This window comes from Rhinopithecus roxellana, chromosome 7, assembly GCF_007565055.1.
Source record: "Rhinopithecus roxellana isolate Shanxi Qingling chromosome 7, ASM756505v1, whole genome shotgun sequence".
Taxonomy (NCBI): Eukaryota; Metazoa; Chordata; class Mammalia; order Primates; family Cercopithecidae; genus Rhinopithecus; species Rhinopithecus roxellana.
This window is the reverse complement of record NC_044555.1, coordinates 44,642,804-44,655,776: the sequence shown is the minus strand read 5'-3', so window position 1 is coordinate 44,655,776 and position 12,973 is coordinate 44,642,804. Positions and strand designations below refer to the sequence as shown.

At 41.9% G+C, this 12,973-nt stretch overlaps 1 pseudogene; it reads right to left on the bottom strand.

Moving 5' to 3' along the window:
- Positions 1-499: 499 nt before the first annotated feature.
- On the bottom strand, positions 500-1,133 carry LOC104671293 (annotated as a pseudogene).
- Between the last annotated feature and the right edge of the window lie 11,840 nt (positions 1,134-12,973).

The window sequence follows — 12,973 nt, the reverse complement described above, 5'->3', positions numbered from 1 at the left end:
AATTCAAAGTATGCAACAAACGAAACCTACAGAAACCAGATTTTTCCCATCGCAATCCATTGCTTTACCAAATAACATTCTGAAAACACATTCCTTCAGTCATTAAGTCCTTTGTTTCTGAGACAGAGTATCACTTTGTCACCCTAGTTGGAATGCAGTAGTGCCACTTTGACTCACTGCCACCTTGGCCTCATGGGTTCAAGCTATCCTGCTGCTTCAGCCCCCCAAGCAGCTGGAACTACAGGCATACGCCACCACGCTGGGCTAATTTTCCTACTTTTGGTAGAGACAGGGTTTTACCATGTTGCCCAGGCTGGTTTTAGACTCCTGAACTCAAATGATCTACCCGCCTCAGCCTCCCAAAGAGCTAGGATTACAGGTGTGAGCCACTATGCCAAGCTCGTTATAAAGTTATTAAAATACAAAAGACATTAAATCTGTAAGAAAGTCTAGTAGACTAGATGCTGTTGTCAAGGCTTGTATATTGGTTGTTATGCTTTCAGTACATTCCACACCATTTACCTCCACTCATGCCACCTTGCCTATAGTAACCTCCACTGCCTTCACCACCACGGCCATAAACTCCCAAGCCATCAGAAGCACCATATTTTCCATGTAATTGTTCCCCATTTTCATTTTTACAACAGATCCATAAACTCTTTGGTTATTCATTCCATCTCTGCTGTGGCCTCCCATTCCAGAACCTCTCATTCCAGAGCAGAATTCAAAAATAGTTTAATTTATCAATGTTGCATTTTTTTTTTCATGTTTAGACACGGCAACTACTGTATCTTGGTGTGTCACAAACTTTATATCTACTTCTGTTGCTCTGCCTTTAGCTTCAATATCAATATGAATTCGTATTGGATTTAGTGGTGAGAAGAAATTAGCAATGTTATCTTCAGTTGCATGAAAAGGCGACCCTCTAATATATAAAAGAAATGACCACCATGAAAACCTGAACTTGCAGCACTAGCTCTGCCATAGCCATGTCCTCCCATACCTCTTCTATCTATCATTCTGTCATCAAAGCCATTATTTCCATAGTCATAATTACTATAGCCACCATAGTTATGAAAACCTTCATAAACAGCATCATTTCCATTACATCCTCATCACATTCTGTTATACATACTTTCACATCCAACTCTATAATAAACCTTTCTGTCTCCTGCTGATCTATCATATGGCCCCAATCACTGTTAAAAACAAATAGGCAAAAGACTTCCATGAAAAAGGACTTTGCGCAAAAGAGGGTATCCAAATGTGATGGAGTGCTCCATTTCATTACTTGTTAGGGAAATGTAAATTAAAACAATGAAACCGCATATCCACTAGAATGGCTAAAATAAAAACATTAAAAAAAAAAATGATGCTAAATGTTGGAAAGGATGTGGAATTCCTGGAATCTCAAACACTCTTTCTGGAAATACAATTGGTAAAATGACTTTTTAAAAATATTCCAATGTAAGGCCGGGCGCGGTGGCTCAAGCCTGTAATCCCAGCACTTTGGGAGGCCGAGACGGGTGGATCACGAGGTCAGGAGATCGAGACCATCCTGGCTAACACGGTGAAACCCCGTCTCTACTAAAAATACAAAAAATTAGCCGGGCAAGGTGGCGGGCGCCTGTAGTCCCAGCTACTCGGGAGGCTGAGGCAGGAGAATGGCGTAAACCCGGGAGGCGGAGCTTGCAGTGAGCTGAGATCCGGCCACTGCACTCCAGCCTGGGTGGCAGAGCAAGACTCCGTCTCAAAAAAAAAAAAAAAAAAAAAAAAAAAAAAAAAAAAAAAAAAAAATTCCAATGTAAATACTAAAGCTGGACATAATCGAACTCTGTCTTCTAGCAATTCTAGTCCTAGCCATATACCAACAAAAATGTACGTATATGTGCACCAAAAAGTATGTGCAGGAATATTCATAGGAGCACTATTTTTAATAGCCAAAGACTAAAATTAATTCAAATGGCCAAAACAGTAGAATTGATAAATACATTATAGAGTCTTCATATAATGCAAATAAATTAATGCTGTAGGTGAAAAATATCACAAAAAATATTCAGATACAAAAGTGCTAAAACTATATAATTCTATCATTATGAAGTTCAGAAACAGATAAACCTAATTTATAGTGAAATAAGTCATAATGATAGTTACTTTTGAGGAGGCTCATATCAGTGTGATTGTAGATTGGGTTGCTTTGGGTCCAACTCTCTAGTCTGATATTGCACTATTCTACCTTTTGCTTACTATTCTCAAACTCATTGATCCTCTTTGTGTTCCTTGTATAAGTCACACTTCTCTAGAAGGACAGAACTAATAGGATAGATGTTTATATAAGGGAGAGTTTATTAAGGAGTATGGACTCACACGACCATACAGTGAGGTCCCACAGGAGGCCATCTACAAGTTGAGAACCAAGGAAGCTAATTTGAGACCCAAGGCTGAAAAATTTGGAGTCCGATGTTTGAGGATGGGAAGCATTCAGCATGGGAGAAAGATGTAGGCTGGGAGACTAAGCCAGTCTAGACTTTTCACATTCCTCTGCCTGCTTTTATTCTGACTGTGCTAACAGCTGATTAGGTTGTGCCCACCCAGATTGAGTGTGGGTCTTCCTTTCCCACACCACTGACTCAAATGTTAATCTCCTTTGGCAATACCCTTACAGACACACCCAGGAACAATACTTTGCATTCTTCAATCTAATCAAGTTGACACTCAATATTAACCATCATAAGTCCACCCCTTATCAACTTGAACCCATACACATCTCCTGAGAACACACATAATCTTCAAATGAAGACAATCATAAGGTCATAATTACACCTAACATAATACAACCATCCTTCATAAAACTGGAAATGCACCAATCTCCAAATGCTATTACATAAAGTTAATAACATTTAAATGCTGGTATGAAATGAATAAATCTTTTGTCACATGATAAAGAAAAAAAGAAGTGAAATGATATATTCTTAGTATAACTGTATACATGCACAAACATGTTTCTAATAAAATAAATAGGACATTTCTTCTATGGTTTTTATGGTTTTGCGTTTTACATTTAAGTCTTTAGTCCATCTTGAGTTAATTTTTGTATAAGGTGTAAGGAAGGGGTCCAGTTTCTGTTTTCTGTATATTACTAGCCAGTTTTCCTAGCACCATTTACTGAATAGGAGATCTTTCCCCGTTGCTTGTTTATGTCAGGTTTGTCAAAGATCAGATGGTTGTAGATGTGTGATGTTATTCCTGAGGTCTCTGCTATGCTCCATTAGTCTATATGTCTGGTCTGATACCAGTACCATGCTGTCTTGGTTACTGTCGCCTTGTAGTATAGTTTGAAGTCAGGTAGCCTGATGCCTCCAGCTTTGTTCTTTTTGCTTAGGATTGTCTTGGCTATAAAAGGTATTCTCTGATTCCATATGAAATTTAAAATAGTTCTAATTTGGTGAAGAATGTCAATGGTAGTTTTCATGATATTGATTCTTCCTATCCATGAGCATGGAATGTTTTTCCATTTGTTTATGTTCTCTCTGATTTCCTTGAGCAGTAGGTTGTAGTTCTCCTGGAAGATGTCCTTCACATCCCTTGTTAGCTGTATTCCTAGGTATTTTATTCTCTTTGTAGCAATTATGAGTGGGAGTTCATTCGTGATTTGGCTGTCTGCTTGCCTCTTGTTGGTGTAAAGGAATGCTTGTGATTTTTGCACATTGATTTTGCATACTGAGACTTTGTTGCAGTTGCTTATAAGTTCAAGAAATTTTTGGGCAAAGATGATGGGGTTTTCTAAATATAAAATCATGTCATCAGCAAAGAGAGATAACTTGACTTCCTCTCTTCTTAGCTGAATATGCTTTATTTCTTTCTATCGCCTGATTGCCCTGGCCAGAACTTCCAATATCCTGTTGAATAAGAGTGGTGAGAGAGGACATCTTTGTCAGGTACCTGTTTTCAAAGGGAATGCTTCCAGCTTTTCCCCATTCAATATGATATTGGCTGTGGGTTTCTCATAAATAGCTCTTATTATTTTGAGATATATTTCATCAACCTAGGCAATACCATTCAGGACATAGGCATGGGCAAAGACTTCTTGACAAAAATGCCAAAAACCATTGCAACAAAAGCCAAAATTGACAAATGGTATCTAATTAAACTAAAGCGCTTCTGAACAGCAAAAGAAACTACCATCAGAGTGAATAGGCAACCTACAGAATGGGAGAAAAATTTTGCAATCTATTCACCTGACAATGTCTAATATCCAGAATTTACAAGTAACCTAAACATATTTACAAAATACACACACACACACACACGTACACACACACAAACAACCCCATCAAAAAGTGGGCAAAGGATATGAACAGACACTTTTCAAAAGAAGACTTTTATGCTGCCAACAAATATATGAAAAAACTCAAAATCACTGATAATCAGAGAAATGCAAATCAAAAACTCAATGAGATACCATCCCATGCCAGTCGGAATGGCAATTACTAAAAGGTCAGGAAACAATAGATGCTGGTGACACTGTGTAGAAATAGGAACGCTTTTACCCTATTGGTGGGAACGTAAATTAGTTCAACCATTGTGGATGACAGTATGGCGATTCCTCAAGGATTTAGAACCCGAAATACCATTTGACCCAGCTTTCCCATTTCTGAATATATACCCAAAGGAATAGAAATCATTCTACTGTAAAGACACATGCACCCATATGTTTATTGCAGCACTATTTACAATATCAAATACATGGAACCAATCCAAAAACCCATCAATGATAGGCTGGATAAAGAAAATGTGGTACATATACATCATGGAATACTATGCAACCATAGAAATGAATGGGATTATGTCCTTTGCAGGGACATGAATGAAGCTGGAAGCCATATCTTCAGCAAACTAACAGAGGAACGGAACACCAAACACCGCATGTTCTCATTCATAAGTGGGAGTTGAACATTGAGAAAACATGGACACAGAAAGGGGAACAACAAACACCAGGGTCTGTTGAGGGGTTTGAGGGGAGAGGGGAGGGAAATTAGAGGATGAGTCAATAGATACAGCAAATCACCACAGCACATATATACCTATCTAACAAACCTGCATGTTCTGCACATGTATCCCATAGTTTTTATAAGAAATAAGGAAAAAAAGAAAAAGAAAAAGAACAAACAAAAGAAAAAAGAGAGAGACTGCAATAACATAAATAACATATTATTTCCATAAAAAAATAAAGAGGAAATACTCATGATAATTACAGTCCTCATTTCTGCAACTGATCACGTGGTCATAGCTGTTATTGATGACTACCTTCTTCTACTACCCATACTGTATTCCCTTTGCTTTCAGCAAGCACCTCAACAGGTCATGGTTGTTTTCCTGGTGGAGTGACCCAAACCTTCATTTTTGAAGAGTCTGGGCCATTTGTAGTCCTGCCTGGATTGGGCTGTTGTGGTTTTCCATTAACCTTAATCACAGGGCATGATAATACTAAGAGATCTAATATTAAGATAATATTAAGGGATCTTCTGTATTCCATGTACTCTGCCCATTCAATATCATATTGAATGGGAAAAAGCTGGAAGCATTCCCTTTGAAAACAGGTACATGACAAAGATGTTCTCTCTCACCACTCTTATTCAATGGAGGTAGGAGGAATATCCCTACCTCCATTGTGATATAGTAAACTGATTTCATCCACAGCTAACACTGTAACTTCCTTCTTAGCTTATTGACTTAGAGGTGGGAGAAGCCCAAATTGTCCAGGTGACAATCTTACCTTCCAGTTTAATGGAATTGTTGTTGTGTCTCTTTGTGGCAGCGTTCCTTCCTTGGAACTAAGACCTCTGCCAGCAGAACGTAGTGTTGTGGAAACAGGAAGCAAAAATATTGCTAATGGATCACTAGGGGTGATGTTGAGTGGTGCCACTGCCACTTCCACCCCTTGATTCCTGGACCCGTGAATCCTGATTATGGGAGAAACAGTACCATATATCGGATGGTAATTCAGAACATACACAGCCTTCTGGAGAACTTTTCCCCAGCTCTGCAAAGTATTGTTATCTAGTTGGTATTGTATTTGTGATTTCAAAAGGCCATTCCACTGTTCTCTCAATCCAGCTGCTTCAGGATGATTTGGAACATGGTAAGACCAGTGAATTCCATGAGCATGAGCCCACCCCAACACTTCTTTAGCTGTAATGTGGTCAGAAGCAATGCTGGATGGAACATCACGACAGTGGAAAAGGCATTTCATGAGTTCATAGATGGTAGTCTTGGCAGAAGCATTGCATGCAGGATAGGTAAATCCATGTCCAGAGTAAGTGTCTATTCCAGTGAGGAAAAACTGCTGCCCTTTCCATGATGGAAAAAGTCCAATATAATCAGCTTGTCACCAGGTAGTTGGCTGATCACCCCAAGAAATTGTGGCATATCAAGGGCCAAGTGTTGATCTCTGCTGCTGGCAAATTGTCCACTCAGCAGTGGCAGTAGCATGGTCTACCTTGGTGAGTGGAAGTCCGTGTTGTCAGCAACGTATCTCAGGCCCATGTGCAACCTCCATCCCTGCCAACATGGTCACTTTGTTCATGGGCACACTGGGTGATGACAGCGGTGACTGGGGAAAGAGGCTGAGTGGTGTCCACATTATGGGTCATCCTATCCACATGATTATTAGAATTATTCTCTGCTGAGGTCACTCATTGGTGAGCACTCACATGGGATGCAAATATCTTCAGTTTTTGGCCACTCAGAGGGGCCTGTCCACATACCTCTTCTCCAAATTTCTTTGTCACTAATTTTCAAATCATGCTTCTTCCAGCTCCTTGACCATCCAGCCAATCCATTGGATACAGCCCATAATTCAGTATCTAATCATACATTTGGTCATTTCCTCTTCCATGAAAAGCGCATAACCAGGTGTATTGCTCAAAACTCTGCCCACTGGGAAGATTTCCCTTCAACACTGTCTTCCAGGGATGTCCTAAAAAGGAGCTGTAGTGCTGCAGCTGTCCACCTTAGGGTGGTGCCTGCATATTGTGCAGAACCATCTGTGAACCAGGCCTTAGTCTTCTCTTCTTCTGTCAACTGATCATACGGAACTCTTCATGAGGCCATCAGTGCAGGCTGGGGAAGAGAAGACAGGGTGGCAGGGGTGGAGATCATGGGCATTTGAGCTACTTCCAGATGTAACTTACTTGTGCCTTCAGGACCTGCTTGAGCCTGATCACGTATATACCACTTCAATTTGATGATGGAATGCTGCTGTGCATGACCCACTTTATGGTTAGATGGGTCAGAAAGCACCGGGTTCATGATAGGTAGTTCAGGTCGCATGCTTACTTGATGGCTTATAGTCAAAAGTTCAGTTTCCACCAAAGCCCAGTAACAGGCCAAGAGCTGTCTCAAAAGGAGTGTAGTTATCTGCGGAAGATGGTAGGGCCTTGCTCCAAAATCCTAGAGGACTCTACTGTGTTTCATCTGTGGGGGCCTGCCAGTAGCTCCAAACAGCATATTTATCTGCCATTGACACCTCAAGCACCATTGGATCTGCTGGGTCATATGGCCCATGTGGCAGAGCAGCTTGCATAGCAGCCTGGACCAGTTTCAGAGCGTTCTCCTGTTCTGGACCCCATTCAAAACTGGTAGCTTTTTGGGTCATTTGATAAATGGGCCAGAGTAACACACCCAGATAAAGAATGTGTTGCCTCCAAAATTCAAACAGGCTGGTCTCAAACTCCTCGACTCAAGCAATCCACCTGCCTCCACCTCCCAAAGTGCTGAGATTGCAGTTGTGAGCCACTGCAACTTACCTGTTCATTTGGACTTTATCATTGGATGTTTGTGTGGCTTGGAAGCCATCAGAATTCAGGGGGTTCATATTTTTGGTTCTACATTCAACCAGAGACTACTTGAAGGTTTTCTGTCTAATTGCTGCTAAAGGGATTTGGCCTTCCAGACTGTCAGAAATGAATGCAATTTTATTTTTAGGCTGACTTTCTTGTACTCTGGCCCCTGGGTCACAGTAGCTTATTGTCAAAATTAGTGCTTTTGTTAGAGGTGTGTTTAATTATTTTGTATCCATGAAATTTAATTCTGCTTGTAATTCTCTGTGTGGCTTGAGAAAAGTTTTCAAGCTTTCCCCACATCCTGCTGTGATTCTTCCTGAGTGAGTACAGTCTAGCACCTGGGCAGTCTTATCATCCTCCAAGATTGGCCAGAAGGGTGCTTCTTGGCTGTTTCTTTTCCTGGACCTATTACACCTCAGCTCTGGTATTGCACTTGTATACTGAAGTTCCAGCTTTCTCTTAATTGTTCTCTACCAAGCTTTCAGTTGTTTCAACAATACTTTTAGATATCAAGTTATGTATCCCTTTTTTCCTATTAAGTCACTCCTCTCAGTCAGAGCTGCAGACCTCCTTTTTTTTTTAAAGTAAAAATAATTTAAATCATGTCTTTTATAGCAACATGGATGGAGAGGGAGGCAATACTCCTAAACAAATTAATGCAGGAACAGAAAGTCAAATACCGCATATTCTCACTTACAAATGGGAATTAAACATTGAGCATACATGGGCATAAACGTGCTAACAATGGACAATGTGGACTACTAGATGTTGGGGGGGTGGGTTAAAAAACTACCTATTGGGTACTATGTTCACTACTTTGGTGATGGGATCCATACTCCTAATCTAGCATCACAGTATTTCCATGTAAAAAATTTGCACATGTCCCCCAGTATATAAAATAAAAGTTGAAAAAACATAAAATTTATACAAAGGATTTTATAAAAGAACAGTAATAAGTAACAAGATAGAGAGCTTCCTTATTTGAAATTCTATCATTCTGATTTTTTTGGGAATTGGTGGCAAAATGGCTGAATAGGAACAGCTCCAGTCTGCAGCTTTCAGCGAGATCAACGCAGAAGGCAGGTGATTTCTGCACTTTCAACTGAGGTGCCCAGTTCATCTCATTTGGGACAGTGGGTGCAGCCCACGGAGGGTGAGCTGAAGCAGGGTGGGAGTCGCCTCACCCGGGAAGTGCAAGAGGTTGGGAAACTCTCTACCCTAACCAAGGGAAGCCATGAGGGACCTTGCCATGAAAAACAATGCACTCTGTCCCAAATACTGCACTTTTCCCGTGGTCTTTGCAGTCTGCAGACCAGGAGATTCCCTCCAGTGCCTATATCACCAGTGCCCTGGGTTTCAAGCACAAAACTGGGCAGCCATTTGGGCAGACATCAAGCTAGCTGCAGGAGTTTTCTTTTTTTTTTTTTTTCCCATACCCCAGTGGCACTGCCCTGGAAAGGGGACTGAAGCCAGGGAGCCAAGTGGTCTGGCTCGGCAGATCCCATGCCCACGGAGCCCAGCAAGCTAAGATCCAGTGCCTTGAAACACTTGCTGCTAGCACAGCAGTCTGAGGTTGACCTGGGACACTCGAGCTTGGTGGGAGGAGGGGCCTCCACCATTACTGAGGTTTGAGTAGGCCGTTTTACCCTCACAATGTAAACAAAGCTGCCGGGAATTTTGAACTGAGTGGAGCCGACCACAGCTCAGCAAGGCCACTGTGGCCAGACTGCCTCTCTAGATGCCTCCTCTCTGCGAAGGGCATCTCTGAAAAAAAAGGCAGCAGCCCCAGTCAGGGGATTATATATAAAACCACCATCTCCCTGGAACAGAGCACCTGGGGGAAGGGGTAGCTGTGGACTCAGCTTCAGCAGACTTAAACGTCCCTGACTGATGGCTCTGAAGAGAGCAGTGGATCTCTCAGCACAGCGTTCCAGCATTGCTAAGGGTCAGGCTGCCTCCTCAAGTGGGGCCCTGATGCCCCTGTATCCTGACTGGGAAACAACTCCCAGTAGGGTCTGACAGACACCTCATATAGGAGAGCTCCAGCTGGCATCTGGCCGCTGCCCCTCTGGGATGAAACTTCAGGAAAAAGCAGCAATCTTTGCTGTTCTGCAGCCTCTGCTGGTGATACCCAGGCAAACAGGGTCTGGAGTGGACCTCCAGCAAACTCCAGCAGACCTGCAGCACAGGGGCCTGACTCTTAGAAGGAAAACTAACAAACAGAAAGGGATAGCGTCAACATCAATAAAAATGACGTTCAAAGACCACAGCTGAAGGTCACCAACATCAAAGACCAAAGGTAGATAAATCCAGGATGATGGGGAAAAACCAGTGCAAAAAGGCTGAAAATTCCAAAAACAATAGCACCTTGTCTCCTCCAATGTTTGACAACTCCTCGCCAGCAAGGGAACAAAACTGGATGGAGAATGAGTTTGATGAATTGACAGAAGTAGGCTTCAGAAGGTAGGTAATAACAAACTCCTCTGAGCTAAAGGAACATGTTCTAACCCAATGCAAGGAAGTTAAGAACCTTGAAAAAAAGTTTAGAAGAATGGCTACCTAGAATAACCAGTTTAAAGAAGAACATAAATGGTCTGATGGAGCTGAAAAGCAGCACAAGAACTTTGTGAAGCATACACAAGTATCAATAGCCGAATCGATCAAGCAGAAAAAAGGATATCAGAGATTGAAGATCAACTCGATGAAATAAAGTGAGAAGACAAGATTAGAGAAAAAAGAATGAAAAGCAATGAATAAAGTTTCAAAGAAATATGGTACTATGTGAGAAAACCAAACCTACATTTGATTGGTGTACCTGAAAGTGACAGGGAGAATGGAATCAAGTTGGAAAACACTCTTCAGGATATTGTCCAGGAGAACTTCCTCAACCTAGCAAGACAAGCCAACATTCAAATTCAGGAAATACAGAGAACACCACAAAGATTATCCTTGAGAAAAGCCACCCCAAGACACATAATTGTCAGTCACCAAGGTTGAAATGAAGGAAAAAATGTTAAGGGCAGCCAGAGAAAAAGGTAGGGTTACCCAAAAAGGAAAACCCCTCAGACTAACATAGGATCTCTTGGCAGAAACTCTACAAGTCAGAAAAATGGGGGCCAATACTCAACATTCTTAAAGAAAAGAACTTTCAACCCAGAATTTCATATCCAGTCAAACTAAGTTTTATAAGTGAAGGACAAACAAAATCCTTTACAGATAAGCAAATGTACAGAAATTTTGTCATCACCAGGCCTGCCTTACAGGAGCTCCTAAAGGAAGCACTAAACATAGAAAAGAACAAACAATACCAGCCACTGCAAAAAAATACTATATTGTAAAGACCATCGACACTATGAAGAAACTGCATCAACTAACAGGCAAAATAACCAGCTAGCACCATGATGACAGAATCAAATCCACACATAACAATATTAACCTTGAATGTTAATGGGCTAAATGCCCCCAGGTAAAAGACACAGATTGGCAAACTGGATAAAGAGTCAACACCCATTGGTGTGCTGTATTTAGAAGACCCATCTCACGTGCAAAGACACACATAAGCTCAAAATGAAGGGATGGAGAAATATTTACCAAGCAGATAAAAAAAAAAAAGCAGGGGTTACAATCCTAGTCTCTGATAAAACAGACTTTAAAGCAACAGAAATCAAAAGAGACGCAGAAGGGAATTACATAATGGCAAAGGGATCAATGCAACAACAAGAGCTAACTATCCTAAATATATATGCACCCAGGGCAGAGCAAGATGGCCGAATAGGAACAGCTCCAGTCTCCAACTCCCAGCGCGAGCGACACAGAAGACCAGTGATTTCTGCATTTTCAACTGAGGTACTGGGGTCATCTCACTAGGGAGTGCCGAACAATCGGTGCTGGTCAGCTGCTGCAGCCTGACCAGCGAGAGCTGAAGCAGGGCGAGGCATCGCCTCACCTGGGACGCGCAAGGGGGAAGGGAATCCCTTTTCCTAGCCAGGGGAACTGAGACACACAACACCTGGAAAATCGGGTAACTCCCACCCCAACACCGCGCTTTAAGCAAACGGGCACACCAGAAGAATATATCCCTCACCTGGCCGGGAGGGTCCCACGCCCACGGAGCCTCCCTCATTGTTAACACAGCAGTCTGCGGTGATCTAACTGCAAGGCAGCAGCGAGGCTGGGGGAGGGGTGCCCGCCATTGCTGAGGCTTAAGTAGATAAACAAAGCTGCTGGGAGGCTCGAACTGGGTGGAGCTCAAAGCAGCTCAAGGAAACCTGCCTGTCTCTATAGACTCCACCTCTGGGGGCAGGGCTCAGCTAAAAAAAAAAAAAACAACAACAACAGGGGAAGCAGCAGAGGCCAGAGCAGACGCGAAAGACTCTGTCTGCCAGTTTGAAGAGATCAGTGGATCTCCCAACACAGAGGTTGAGATCTGTATTCAGGAGACCCATCTCACATGCAGAGACATACATAGGCTCAAAATAAAGGGATGGAGGAAGATCTACCAAGCAAACGGAGAACAAAAAAAAGCAGGGGTTGCAATCCTAGTCTCTGATAAAACAGACTTTAAACCATCAAAGATCAAAAGAGACAAAGAAGCCCATTACATAATGGTAAAAGGATCAATTCAACAGGAAGAGCTAACTCTCCTAAATATATATGCACCCAATACAGGAGCACCCAGATTCATAAAGCAAGTCCTTAGAGACTTACAAAGAGACTTAGATGCCCATACAATAATAATGGGAGACTTCAACACTCCACTGTCAACATTAGACAGATCAACGAGACAGAATGTTAACAAGGATATCCAGGAATTGAACTCATCTCTGCACCAAGCGGACCTAATAGACATCTATAGAACTCTCCACCCCAAATCAACAGAATATACATTCTTCTCAGCACCACATCGCACTTATTCCAAAATTGACCACATAATTGGAAGTAAAGCACTCCTCAGCAAATGTAAAAGAACAGAAAGTATAACAAACTGTCTCTCAGACCACAGCGCAATCAAACTAGAACTCAGGACTAAGAAACTCAATCAAAACCGCTCAACTACATGAAAACTGAACAACCTGCTCCTGAATGACTACTGGGTACATAATGAAATGAAGGCAGAAGTAAAGATGTTC